Below are 14,197 nucleotides of genomic sequence, written 5' to 3' on the forward strand. Positions count from 1 at the left end.
CGGCCGAGTAAAATTAAACTTCAATAGTAAGAAATTTTCCTGGATCCAATGACCGCCCTACTTTGACTTCTCAGAGAGGTGCTGTTTCCCGGACTGCTGGCCTGCTCCAGCTCCATTGCCGGGTTTCCCCTCAAAAACCCGGAAAAAAGGCGCCAAGAGCCAGAAGGAGGGACGCTCAGGCCCCGCCCCCTGCCTGGCCCCGGGGCCCCTCACAGCCAAGCCCTTCCTCCCCCCGCGCCCCGCCCCCGGCGTCTCTCAGGCCACGCCCACCTCCTCGGGGCCCGCCCAGGCCTGGCTTGCGTCCTGCGCTGATTGGCACAACCCCGGAAGCAGATGGCGTGGACCGACGGCTACCACGCAAGGGTCAGTTTTGCTCTGGTTGTTTTGTCTGCGCTTCCCAGGCCTCCGGTGCTTGTAGACCGGACGCGGGGTCTCCACAGACCTAGAAATTCCGGCCCCTCTTTCTCAACCCGGAACAAATTGAGACGTCCAGGTGAGAGTGCGTGAATCGCTTCCTTTTGAGTTTAAAGTCGCCCTGAGGCAGCCCCCCCCCCCCGGTCTTTCTTCAGTGGGGCCGTGCAGCCACCTCCTGTCGCGGAAATTTCCTGCTCAAACCTTTCCTGTCCCCTCCTCCTGCTTTGCACAGTTTCAAGTCCTCAGCCACTTGCTGGATTCCCGTCCTGGGCGCCTCCCAGCCTCGCTCTCGTCGGTCCCTGCAGCGCAGCGCCGCGGTCGCAGTCCCGGGGAGGCGCGTTGTCTGCTTGGTCCTGGAAACCTGCAGACCCCATCTCTGTCCCAAAGCCCTGTGGCCCCCCCCAACTCCCTCCTAGTGCTGGGCCCTGCTGCTCCCCAGTTCCACCCCCTAGAAAACGTGCTGTTCCTGGAGGCAGCCCTCTTATCCCATCCTCGCCCTGTTTTACCGGAAGGCAGCCTTCAGTGTGAGATGTCCAAGTTCTTGGGTGTTGAACATGAAATTGAAAAAAAAAAAAAAAAAAGCCGGGCGCGGTGGCTCACGCCTGTAATCCCACCACTTAGGAGGCTGAGGTGGGTGGATCACCTAAGGTCAGGAGTTCAAGACCAGTCTGGCCATCATGGTGAAACCCCATCTTTAAAAAAAAAAAAAAAAACCCTCACGAAATAAAAGAAGAAAGCCGCGAAAGCAGGAATTTATTCAATCATGAAAGCACTTCACAGAATGGGAGTGGGCCCGAGTAAGCGCCTCCAGGGCTCCGTTTACAAAGTTTTGGGGTGTTAAAGTCTTTCTTTTGAAGTCCTTTCTTTTGAAATCTGGAAGAAAGATTTGGTCCTTGCCCAATGAAAAGCTGAGGTGAACTGGTCCGAGGCCAGAGCAGATGGGTGCCCTATGCAGAAGGGGTGGCCGGTGCTTGGCCGCACCGTGGCCACTCCTGGGCTCTTTACTTTTCCATCTGAGACGTGGTGGAAGGGGGAGGGCAGTAGGGAGAGTAGCCTTTTTTCCTTTGTTACTCCATGTGGGAAAATGAGGTTTTTCCATTTGGTCTAGTTTTGGAAAGTTCCCGTTAATTGGCCTTAAATTCCCTGCCCCCAGATCCAGGACCCAGGTAATTTCTCTTTTTTTTTTTTTTTTATTGGAGATGAGTCTCACTCTTGTTACCCAAGCAGGAGAGTGGTGACAGGATCACAGCTCAGTGCAGCCTCCACCTCCTGGGATCAAGGGATCCTCCCACCTCAGCCTCCGGAGTAGCTGCGACCACAAATGGGCGCCACCACACCATGCTAATTTTTGTGTTCTTGAAGAGAAGGGCTTTCGCCATGTTGCCCAGGCTGGTCTCCACCTCCGGGGCTAAATTATCCAGCCACAGTAGCCTCACAGTGTGCTGGGATTACAGGCATGAGCCACCACACCCAGCCTTTTTTTCCTTTTCTTTGAGATGGAGTGTCACTCTGTCACACTTCTATCACATGCTTGAGCGCAACCTCTGCCTCCCAGGTTCGAGAGATTCTCCTGCCGCAGCCTCCTGAGTAGCTGCAATTACAGTCAAGTTCCAAAATTCTTTTAGACTGTGAGAGAAAAATGTTTAAAGACCTTGTCCCTTTGGGTCGATCTGTGCCCCCAGGACCTCCCTGACCTCATCACCTACCTGTGCCCTCCTCTCTCCCACTGCTCCAGCCACACGGGTGCTGTCCTTTTCTTGGGGCTGAGGTTGCCCCTGTCTCAGGGTCTTCACTTGAGCTGTCCCTCTGCCTAGGACTCTGGCCCCTCAGCTGCAAATGACAAGCAGCCTTTCTTCCCTAGGTCTTTGTTCTGATATCACCTTCTCTGTAAAAACCTTTGTGATCTGGCCGGGCGCGGTGGCTCACGCCTATAATCCCAGCACTTTGGGAGGCTGAGATGGGTGGATCACAAGGTCAAGAGATCGAAACCATCCTGTTCAACATGGTGAAACCCTGTCTCTACTAAAAATACAAAAATTAGCTGGGCATGGTGGCGCACGCCTGTAGTCCCAGCTACTTGGGAGGCTGAGGCAGGAGAATTGCTTGAACCCAGGAGGCAGAGGTTGCGGTGAGCCGAGATCATGCCATTGCACTCCAGCCTGGGTAACAAGAGCAAAAACTCCGTCTCAAAAAAAAAAAAAAAACCTTTGTGATCTCCCACAGCCCCCAATTTGTCATTGCAGCTGTGAACCCAGAAAATCTCAGACAGATCTCACTTACTTTAGAAAGCTTCTTCTGCCAAGGTTGGTGACGCACCCATGACACAGCCTCAGGAAGTCCTGGCGACATGTGCCCAAGGTGGTGGTGGCACAGCTTAATTTTATACGTTTTAGAGAGACATGAGACATCAGTCAATATACGGAAGAGGTTCATTGGTTTGGGCTGGAAAGGCGGGACAACTTGAAGGAAAAGCAGGAAGACTTGAAGCAGGAGGGGGCTTCCAGGTCACAGATAAGTGACACACAAATACCTAGTAATCTGTGTATGGCACCCAGTGACAAGGCTCTGTGTCCTCCGTTTCTGAGGGCTGAGCTCAGCCTGTGATCCACAGAGAGGGGAGGGGCTGTGCTGCTCTGGATGAGGTTTGGTCAGGGCTGGGTGTGTGCCCTGAAGGTGAGCTCAGTCCAGCCCAGCTCCCCACTGCTGCCTGGTGTGTAGGGCTTCTCCAGGAGGGGAGTCAGATCTGAAGACCGGGCTCAAACACACTTGTAGGTGTTCCTGTGGGACTGTCTTCTCTCTGCATGATCTCTGGTGCAGTGGGCAGCAGAGGCCCATCTTTCTACAGGGTGAGATCTCCCCCTTGTGTGTGTTTTTGTCACAGGAACAGAGTGAGTCATTTGTAACATAAAGTCTACTGTATTTTTCATGTACAGGATTGATTTCTAAAGACTCATGTTACATGAGGAAGCAGCTCAGAAGAGGAAAGAAAAGGAGCCAGGCATGGCTTTTCCTCAGGTAAAGTGACACTCCTTGGTGGATTCATCTGGCTCTTTCCTTTCTGAAATGCCAGGTATTGTAGTAACCAGTCTGTTCTGAGTTTGAAACGTCCTGCCTGACACGTTGGTTCGCACTCACCCATGCCTTCCCTCAGTTCCTGTCATCTGGTCTGAGATTCCATCTCCTGTGACCCCAGTGACATGAATCTGGGAAGGGGCTCCACTGGACATAATCATGGGAAGGGTTGACACCCAGACCTGGATGGACATGGGGGTTGGGCCCCCCGGTATCAGTGCTGCTGGGCAGCCTGGATTGTTCAGGAGCCACATCTGGATATCAGCTCTTTGTGAACCAGAGAAACTACGTATGAAACACATAGGTTAATGTGCACAGATATCTGGTAAATTCTGGAAAAGGAGACCAATAAGGGGAGCTATTTTGTTACTGATTTGGTAATGCATTGGAAGCCACACTAGTAGATCAACACGTCTCTGACTCCAAACTTTATTTTTTCATGTTTTAAGAGACAGCTTGTTAGTTCGAGTGCGGTGGCTCAAGCATGTAATCCCAGCAGCTTGGGAGGCCAAGGTGGGTGGATCACTTGGACTCAGGAGTTCAAGACTAGCCTGGCCAACATGGTGAAACCCCATCTCTACTAAAAATACAAAAATTAACAGGGTGTGGTGGCACACACCTACAGTAATCTCAGGTACTCAGGAGGCTGAGGCAGGAGGATCACTTGAACATGGGACGTGGAGGTTACAGCAAACCGACATTGTTCCATTGCACTCCTGCCTGGGCGACACAGTGAGACTTCGTCTGAAAGAAAATAAAAAGAGAGAGAGGGAAGGTTTCGCTCCGTGGCTTAGGTGTGGAGCACACTGGCACAATTCAAAGTTTATAGCAGCCTTGCCTGCTGGGCTCAAGTGATTCCTACTTTGTCCTCCCAAAGAGCTAGAATGATAGACATGTGTCACTACACGTGGCCAATGTTTACGTTGTAGTCTTTCTCTGTCACCCAAGCTGGAGTGCAGAGGTGCAGTCTCGGCTCACTTCAACTTCCGTCTTTTGGGTTCAAGTGATTCTTCTGCCTCAGCCTGCTGAGTAGATGGGACTATAGGTGTGTGCCACCACATTGGCTTACTTTTGTATTTATAGGAAAGACCAGATTTCACCATGTTGGCCAGGCTTATCTTGAACTCCTGATGTCGTGATCCGCCTTGGTCTCCCAAAGTGCTGGGATTACATGTGTGAGCCACTGTGCCTGACCTTGCTTTTTTTTTTTTTTTGAGACGGTGTCTCACTCTGTGACCCAGGTAGGAGTACAGTTGTGCAATCTCAGCTTACTTCAGCCACCGTGTCCTGAGTTCAAGTGATTCTCCTGCCTAAGCCTCCTGTGTAGCTGGGATTACAGGTGCCTGCCACCACACCTGGCTAAGTTTTATACTTTTTGTAGAGACAAGAGTTTCACCAGGTTGGCCAGACCGATCTCCAACTTTTGACCTCAAATGATCTGCCCACCTTTGCCTCCCAATGTGCTGGGATAGCAGGCATGGGTCACCACGCCCGGCCCGGTGTTTTCTTCTTATTTGTATATTTCTCATATTGTCCATAAAATCAAGACTTCCACAGTGACTTAGGGGATCTTAAAATGCTTCATGAAAAAGTGCAATAAAGCTTAAAATTCTCAGATACTGTTATCAGTAAAAAAAAAAAAAAAAAAAAAAAAAAAAAGAAGGGGGCAGTAAAATGCAACTATAGAGAAAAAATGTTCAAAAATACCTTACACTACTTACATTTGTTAGAACACAGTCTTTGATGAAATGGATACTTAATTTCTCTTTTCTCACTTAGTATGAAGGTAATAACTCAGTCCTCCATAATTTTTCATTTTAGGGACGCTTGACTTTCAGGGATGTGGCTATAGAATTCTCTTTGGCAGAGTGGAAATGCCTGACCCCTGCTCAGAGGGCTTTATACAGGGACGTGATGTTGGAGAACTACAGGAACCTGGAGTCTGTGGGTGAGGAAAATGTCCCTCCAGACATGAGGAATCTGCCCTTGTCTATCTTGGCTTTTTCTGCTTTTGTATTCTCTGCTGTGATTTTGCTCTATACAGGCTCTTTTTTTTTTTTTTTTTTTTTTTTTGAGATGGAGTTTTCCTCTTGTTGTCCAGGCTGGAGTGCAATGGTGCGATCTTGGCTCACCACAACCTCAGCCTTTCTGTTTCACGTGATTCTCCTGCCTCAGCCTCCTAAGTAGCTGAGATTACAGGGATGTAATACCAGACCCAGCTAATTTTTGTATTTTCAGCATACACGGGATTTCACCATGTTGGCCAGGCTGGTCTCAAACTCCTGACCGCATACTCTGCCCGCCTCACCCTCCCAAAGGGCTGGGATTACAAGCATGAGCCATTGTGCCCGGCCTTGCTCAGTTCTCACAAACACATCTCTACCTACTCAGCGGGGAATTATTCTTCACCCCCCTAGTGCCCTACACTGCTGTCCTTTATTTCATGGAGTTTACTTGTTTTTTTCTTGTTTGTACGCAATTCTGGAATCTATACAGGGATTTTGTTGAGTATGTGCTTGAAACTGAAATCAGAGGCCGTTTAAGAGGTGTAAAACTGCCTTCACCTCAGGTCACTACTGCTGCTGTTTCGGCTCTCCTTCCTTCTTGTCCCCTGCCCATATTGTAATTTGTACATTTAACCTTGGGTCAGTATTTTATCATTTGCTAAATTAGTTCCACTTTCCTCCAAGCTCAAAATTTGGTCTATACTGGTGGGATTATATTCCCACAGACAAGCATGCACACCGTTGACTCCTGCATGCCCATTACTTCTGCCCTCCACCCTTGCCCTTCCTTTCCTGGCCTTGCCTCACATGCTACATTGATCCGGATGCAAAATGTTGCTGCTTTCCAGCCTGTTGATTTGTAAGGCTGAATACCCCAATTTCCACATGAGCTCCTCCCCTCCAGCATGACTCTCACTGAGTAAGTCAGGACCTTATACATCCACTGGACGTAATTATAGGAGGCTGCCTAAATCAGTGTGTGCAGGGCATGAATGACTCAGCACGTTCTCCATGAGGGATGGCTCAGCATCACTGTCAGTGGCACAGCTCTGCCCTTGTATCACCCTTGATGTATTTCTTCCTGTCTCCTTGTATTTTCTGTGACTGGTCATTTTCTGTACTGCCTGGGTGACTATTGTGCTTAAGAACATGTCGTGGGACCCTTCAGGTTCAGGATCAAGTTTTGTCCCTCACTTATTGAACATGACAATTGGGGTCAGGTACCTGAGTACTGTGGGGCTGCTGTTCTTGTTTGAGAAGTAATGTTACTTTCATGCAATTCTCATACCTCAGGCTCCCAAGTAGCTGGGAGTACAGACATGCGCCTCCACTCCCAGCTAATACTGTATTTTTAGTACAGATGAGGTTTCTCCATGTTGGTCAGCCTGGTTTGGAATTCCTGACCTCAGGTGATCCACCCACCCTCAGCCTTTAAAGGCCGGGCGCGGTGGCTCAAGCCTGTAATCCCAGCACTTTGGGAGGCCAAGGCGGGTGGATCACAAGGTCAAGAGATCGAGACCATCCTGGTCAACATGGTGAAACCCCGTCTCTACTAAAAATACAAAAAATTAGCTGGGCATGGTGGCGCATGCCTGTAATCCCAGCTACTCAGGAGGCTGAGGCAGGAGAATTGCCTGAACCCAGGAGGCAGAGGTTGCGGTGAGCCGAGATCGCGCCATTGCACTCCAGCCTGGGTAACGAGTGAAACTCTGTCCCAAAAAAATAAAATAAAATAAAATAAAGGTGGGATTACAGGCGTGAGCCACCACGCCCAGCTGCCTCTAGGTTTTAAAAACATGTTAATTAGATGGCTTCACATATTGCAAGTTTTTTGGTTTTTTTCTTTTTTTGAGACAGAGTTTCGCTCTTGTTACCCAGGCTGGAGTGCAATGGCGCGATCTCGGCTCACCGCAACCTCCGCCTCCTGGGTTCAGGCAATTCTCCTGCCTCAGCCTCCTGAGTAGCTGGGATTACAGGCACGTGCTACCATGCCCAGCTAAGTTTTTGTAGTTTTAGTAGAGACGGGGTTTCACCATGTTGACCAGGATGGTCTCGATCTCTTGACCTCGTGATCCACCCGCCTCGGCCTCCCAAAGTGCTGGGATTACAGGCTTGAGCCACCGCGCCCGGCAACACATATTGCAAGTTTTATAGAACAGACTCTAAACTTTCTTTGTGTAATAAGATTTGTCAGCCTCGGTGATGTTGATGATAAGATGCTCCTTTTTCTCTCTCAGTTTTTTCACTGTCCTCTCAGAAATAGCTTAGACTGGCCATCCACGGCGGCTCCCACCTCTAATCCTGGCACATTGGGAGGACAAAATGGGTGGATCGCTTCAGGTCAGGTGTTTGAGTCCTGACACGCCAACAGGGAGAAACCTCGAATGTACTAAGTACAAAAAATTGACTAGGGGTGGTGACTCACCTACCACTGATTACAAACTAAAAGGTATTCTCCACAAGGGAGCCACAGGGGCAGGGCATACTTAATGTGTCTCAACAGCGCATTATCGTTTTTCCTCACCAGTGTGACCTGTTGCATGTGTAGGCAACAATCTCCATCTGACTCTGTTTCCTTTTTTTTTTTTTGGTGATGGAGTCTCGCTATGTCACCCAGGCAAGAGTGCAATGGCATGATCTTGGCTTACTGCAACCTCAGCTTCCCAGGTTCCAGCAATTCTCCTTCCTCAGCCTCCTAAATAGCTGGGGTTACAGGCGCACACCACCACGCCTGGCTAATATTTTGTATATTTTACATATACAAATGAAATGAGGATTAAAAAGAAATGAGGATTCACCATGCTGGCCAGGCTGGTCTCAATCTCCTGACCTCATGATCCATCGCCTCGACCTCCCAAAGTGCTGGATTACAGGCATGAGCTACTGTGCCAGGCCTGGCGCTGTTGTTACACATCTGTACCTACTCAGCCAGGGGATCATTTTTCACCCAAATGGTCTCCTACACTGCTGTACTCTTTCATAGAGTTTACTAATTTTTTTCTTGGGTGTACACAATTCTGGAATCTACACAGGGAATTTTGTTGAGTATATGCCGGAAACTAGAAATCAGAGGCCGTTTAACTTAAGAGATGTAAAACTGCTTTGACCTCATGTCACCAAACTGCTGCTTTTTTGGCTCTCTTTCATTCTTGTCCCCTACCCATATTGTAATTTGCATATTTAACCTTGGTTTAATATTTAACCATTTGCTAAATTAGTTCCACTTTCCTCCAAGCTCAAAATTTGGTCAGCATATTCTCCATAAGGGATGGCTCAGCATCACTGTCAGCAGCGCAGCTCAGCCCTTGTATCCCCCTTCATGTATTTCTTTCTGTCTCCTTGTATTTTCTGGGACTGACTGTTTTCTTTACTACCTGGGCGACTGTTGTACTTAAGAACATGTCGTGGGATCTTTCAGGCCCAGGATCAAGTTTTGTCCCTCACTTACCAAACGTGTAAATTGGGTCAAGTACATGAATACTGTAAACCTGCTGTCCTTACTTAAGAAGTAACAATTTGCCTTCAGGTTTTATTTTTGTTTGTTTGTTTTTTGTTTTTTGTGATAGAGTTTTCCAATTATTGCCCAGGCTGCAGTGCAGTGGTACAATCTTGACTGACTGCAGTCTCTGCCTCCTGGGTTCAATCACTTCTCATGCCTGAGGCTCCCAAGTAGCTGGGATTACAGGCATGCGCCACCACACCTGGCTGATTTTGTATTTTTAGTAGAGATGTGGATTCTCCATGTTGATCAGGCTATTTTTGAACTCCTGACCTCAGGAGATCTGCGCACCTCAGCCTTTCAAAGTGTTGGGATTACAGGTGTGAGCCACCATACCTGGCTGCCTCTGTGTTTTTTAAAACAAGTTAAATAGATGTCTTCACATATTGAAAGTTTTCTGCTAGAGACTCTAAACTTTGTTTAATATGATTTGTCAGCCTTGGGTGATGTTGATGGTGAGAGCCTGTTTTTTTGTCTCAGTCATTTCACTGTCATGTCAGAAATAGGTAGACTGCCTGACTTCAGTGGCTCGCGTCTTTATTCCCAGGACTTTGAAAGGCCAAGGTGGTTGGATCGCTTCAGGTCAGGAGTTTGAGTCCAGTGGGGCCAACATGCTGAAACCTTGAATCTACTAAATACAGAAAAATGACTAGGCGCGGTGGCTCACACCTGTAATCCCAGCACTTTGGTAGGCCAAGATGGGCAGATAACCCAAGGTCAGCCTTGCCAAGATGGTGAAGGCCTATCTCTACTAAAAGTACAAAAATAAACTGGGTGTGGTGGCATGCACTTGTAATCCCAGCTACTTGGGAGGCTGAGGCCAAAGAATTACTGGATCCCAGGAGGCGAAGATGGCAGTGAGCCACGATTATGCCACTGCAGTGCAGCCTGGACAACAGAGCGAGATTTGGACACACACACCCATACACACACATAAGCACACACACATACATACATTTAGCCAGGCTGGAGTCCCAGCTACTTGGGAGGCTGCTACGGGAGAATCTCTTTATCAAGGAGAATCACGCCATTACACTCCAGTTTGGGTGATAGAGCATGACTCCATCTGAAAAAAAAAAAAAAACTTGCTTAAACTGGGAAGCTTAAGACACAGAGATTTATTTCTTTTGAATTTAGAAAGTGGGAAATCTAAGAGCAAGGTGCAGTCAAATTGATTTCTGGTGAGAGCCTTCTTTTTGATTTCACCCAAGCATCTTCCTGCTGTGTTTTGTCTTGGTGGAAAGAGGAATAGTCAACAAGTTCTTTACTGTCTCTTTTTATAAAAGCATTAGTCCTCGCCAGGAGCCATGGAGTTTATATTTTGTAGATATCTCTTCCAAATGCATAATGAAGACGTTTTCATCAACAGGGCAAGGCAATACAGAAGTGTTCCACACAGGGACATTGGCAAGACATGAAAGTCATCACATTGGAGAATTTTGCTTGCAGGAAATTGAGAAACATAGTCATGACTTTGAGTTTCAATGGCAAGAAGATGAAAGAAATAACCATGAAGCATCCATGATAAAATTTAAAAAGCTGACTGGTAGTACAGACCAATAAGATCAAAGGCATGCTGGAAACAAGGCTATTATAGATGAACTTGGAGTAATCTTTCATTCCCATCTTCCTAAACTTCATGTGTTTCAGACCGAAGGGAATATTGGTAATCAGGTTGAGAAGTCTATCAATGATGCCTCCTTAGTTTCAACATCCCAAATAATTTTTTCTATAGCCAAAACCCATATTTCTAATAAGCATGACAGTAATTTCCTCCATTCTTCATTATTTACACAGAAAGTACACATGAGAGAAAAATCCTTCCAATGTCATGAGAGTGGGAAAGCCTTAATTTTAGCTCATTCTTTTCATTTCTTTTTTCTTTTTTTTCTTTTTTCAGCCAATGACAACCTCAATTGTAGCTCATTCTTAAAGAAACATCAGATAAACCATTTAGGAAAGAAACAATATGAATGTGATGTGTGTGGCAAGGTCTTAAATGAGAAGCGGTATCTTGTACGCCATCGTAGATGTCACACTGGTGAGAAACCTTACAGGTGTAATGAGTGTGGCAAGTCCTTTAGTGACAAGTCATGCCTTAAACGCCATCATAGACTTCATACTGGAGAGAAACCTTACAAGTGTAATGAGTGTGGCAAGACCTTCCGTCAGGTGTCATCCCTTACATGCCATCGTAAACTTCATACTGGAGAGAAACCTTACAAGTGTAATGAGTGTGGCAAGACCTTCCGTCAGGTGTCATCCCTTACATGCCATCGTAAACTTCATACTAGAGACAAACCTCACAAGTGTAATGACTGTGGCACGAAATTCCATCAGATGTCATCTCTTCAACACCACTGTAGACTTCATACTGGAGAGAAACCTTACAAGTGTCATGAGTGTGGCAAGACCTTCATTCAAAAGTCACACCTTACAGAGCATCGTAGACTTCATACTGGAGAGAAACCTTACAAATGTATGGTTTGTGACAAGGCTTTCCGGCGTAATTCACACCTGGCAATACATACTAGAATTCACACTGCAGACAGCCCTTACAAATGCAATGAGTGTGGCAGGACCTTCAATTATAAGTCATCCCTTACATGCCATCATAGACTTCATACTGGAGAGAAACCTTACAAATGTAAGGTTTGTGACAAGGCTTTCAGACAAGAGTCAAACCTTAAACGACACACTAGGATTCACACTGGAGAGAAACCTTACAAGTGTAATGACTGTGGCAAGACCTTCTGTCGAAATTCATCACTTGTAATTCATAAGGCAATTCATACTGGAGAGAAACCGTACAAGTGTAATGAATGTGGCAAGGGTTTTGATAAAAAATCACGCCTTGTATGTCATCATAGACTTCATACTGCAGAGAAACCTTACAAGTGTAATGAGTGTGGCAAGGCCTTCAGACAGGTGTCATCCCTTACATGCCATCATAGACTTCATACGGGAGAGAAACCTTACAAGTGTCATGAGTGTGGCAAAACTTTCAGTCACATATCATCCCTTGCATGCCATCATAGACTTCATACTGGTGAGAAACCTTATAAGTGTCATGAGTGTGGCAAGAAATTCCATCAGATGTCATCCCTTACATATCATTGTAGACTTCATACTGGAGAGAAACCTTACAAGTGTCATGAGTGTGGCAAGACCTTCATTCAAAAGTCAGCACTTACATGCCATCATAGAATTCATACTGGAGAGAAACCTTACAAATGTAAGGTCTGTGACAAGCCTTTCAGAAGAGATTCTCACCTAGCAAAACACAGTATAATTCACACTGGAGAGAAACCTTACAGTGTAATGAGTGTGGCAAGACCTTCAGTCAGATGCCAAATCTAGTACGCCATTGTAGACTTCATACTGGAGAGAAACTTTACAAGTGTAATGAATGTGGCAAGGTTTTTAACCGACAAGCAACCCTTGCATGTCATCATAAACTTCATACTGAAGAGAAAACTTATAAATGTGAAAAATGTGACAAAGTTTTCACTCACAAATCACATCTTGAAACGCATAAGAAAAGTCATAGTGGGCCGGGCGCGGTGGCTCAAGCCTGTAATCCCAGCACTTTGGGAGGCCGAGGCGGGTGGATCACGAGGTCAAGAGATCGAGACCATCCTGGTCAACACGGTGAAACCCCGTCTCTACTAAAACTACAAAAAATTAGCTGGGCATGGTGGCGCGTGCCTGTAATCTCAGCTACTCAGGAGGCTGAGGCAGGAGAATTGCCTGAACCCAGGAGACGGAGGTTGCGGTGAGCCGAGATCGCGCCATTGCACTCCAGCCTGGGTAACAAGAGCGAGACTCCGTCTCAAAAAAAAAAAAAAAAAGAAAAGTCATAGTGAAGAGAAAGTTTACAGATGTAAGATTTGTGACAAGGCTTTCACGTGTAATTTATACCTGGCAGAACATACTAGGATTCACACTGGAGAGAAACCCCACAAGTGTAATTAGTGGTGCAAGTCCTTCAATCGAAATTGATCTCTTAATTCATAAGGCAATTCATACTAGAGAGAAAGCTTACAAGTGTAATGAATGTGACAAGGTTTTTAATCAAAAATCAAATCTTGCTCATCATTATAGACTTCATACTGGAGAGAACACTTACAAATGTGAAGAATGTGACGTTTTCAGTCCCAAGTCACCTTGAAAGACACAGGATAATTCATACTGAACAGAAACCATAGACATCTGAGATTTGTGACAAGGTTTTCGGGCATGATTCATACCTGGCATAACATACTAGAATTCACAATGGAAAGAAAACTTACACGGGTAATGAGTGTGGCCAAGCCTTTAGTGGACAGTCAACACTTATTCGTCATCAAGCAATCCATGGTATAGGGAAACTTTATTAATGTAAAGATTGTTACAAAGTCTTCACTAACGCTACAACCATTGCAAATTATTGGAGAATTCATAGTGGAAAGATATCTTACAAGTGTGATAAATGTGGCAGATTTTTTGAGCATCGTTCATACCTTTCAGTTTATCGGCCAACTCATGCTGGAGAGAAACCCTAAAAATGTCATGATTGTGGCAAGGTCTTCAGTCATACTTCACCTTATGCAAAACATAGAATTTATACAGGAGAGAAACCTCACCAGTGTGATCACGGGGGCAAAGTTTTACTTTACATTCACACATCATTAGACATCAGAGAATCCATACCGGACAGAAATCTTACAAATGTCCTAAGTGTGGCATGGTCTTTAGTCCGAGGTCACTCCTTGCAGAACATGAGAAAATTCATTCTGGAGATAATTGTTCAAAATGCATTGAATAAGCAGCCATCAAGAATTAATTGACATTAGAGTCAATTCAGCATTGACTTCACTTTGAGTTGACTTAACATTGAGTTCAAGCATTAATTGACATTAAAATGTTTATGTTAAGAAGATAGAGCCACAAAAGGTGGCTCACGCCTGTAATCCCAGCACTGTGGGAGGCCAAGATGGTTAGGTCGCTTAAGGTCAGGAGATTTGAACCAGCCTGGCCAACAGACGTGAGCCCCCTTTCCAAGCGTGTTTTTTGTTTCTTTAACAAAACTGATAGGGGATTTTATGGGTAATGTGTTGAATCTAAATCACATTGGTTTATATAATCATTTCACAACATTTTCCAATCAATATGAGTTGTATCTGTATTTACATATATATATATATATATATATATATATATATAT

The 14,197-nt window shown here is 45.9% G+C and overlaps 1 pseudogene across 1 annotated transcript; it reads left to right on the forward strand.

Annotated features, from left to right (window-relative positions):
• The first annotated feature begins 333 nt into the window (after nucleotides 1-333).
• LOC116544850 lies at nucleotides 334-13,764 on the forward strand (annotated as a pseudogene). Its single transcript, XR_004266065.1, has 6 exons — nucleotides 334-493; nucleotides 3,348-3,429; nucleotides 5,308-5,434; nucleotides 10,319-10,840; nucleotides 10,904-12,534; nucleotides 12,849-13,764. The product of XR_004266065.1 is annotated as a zinc finger protein 813-like (transcript).
• Nucleotides 13,765-14,197: the final 433 nt, after the last annotated feature.

This window comes from Sapajus apella, unplaced genomic scaffold, assembly GCF_009761245.1.
Source record: "Sapajus apella isolate SASKATOON/1434 unplaced genomic scaffold, GSC_monkey_1.0 scaffold233, whole genome shotgun sequence".
In the NCBI taxonomy this organism is placed as follows: domain Eukaryota; kingdom Metazoa; phylum Chordata; class Mammalia; order Primates; family Cebidae; genus Sapajus; species Sapajus apella.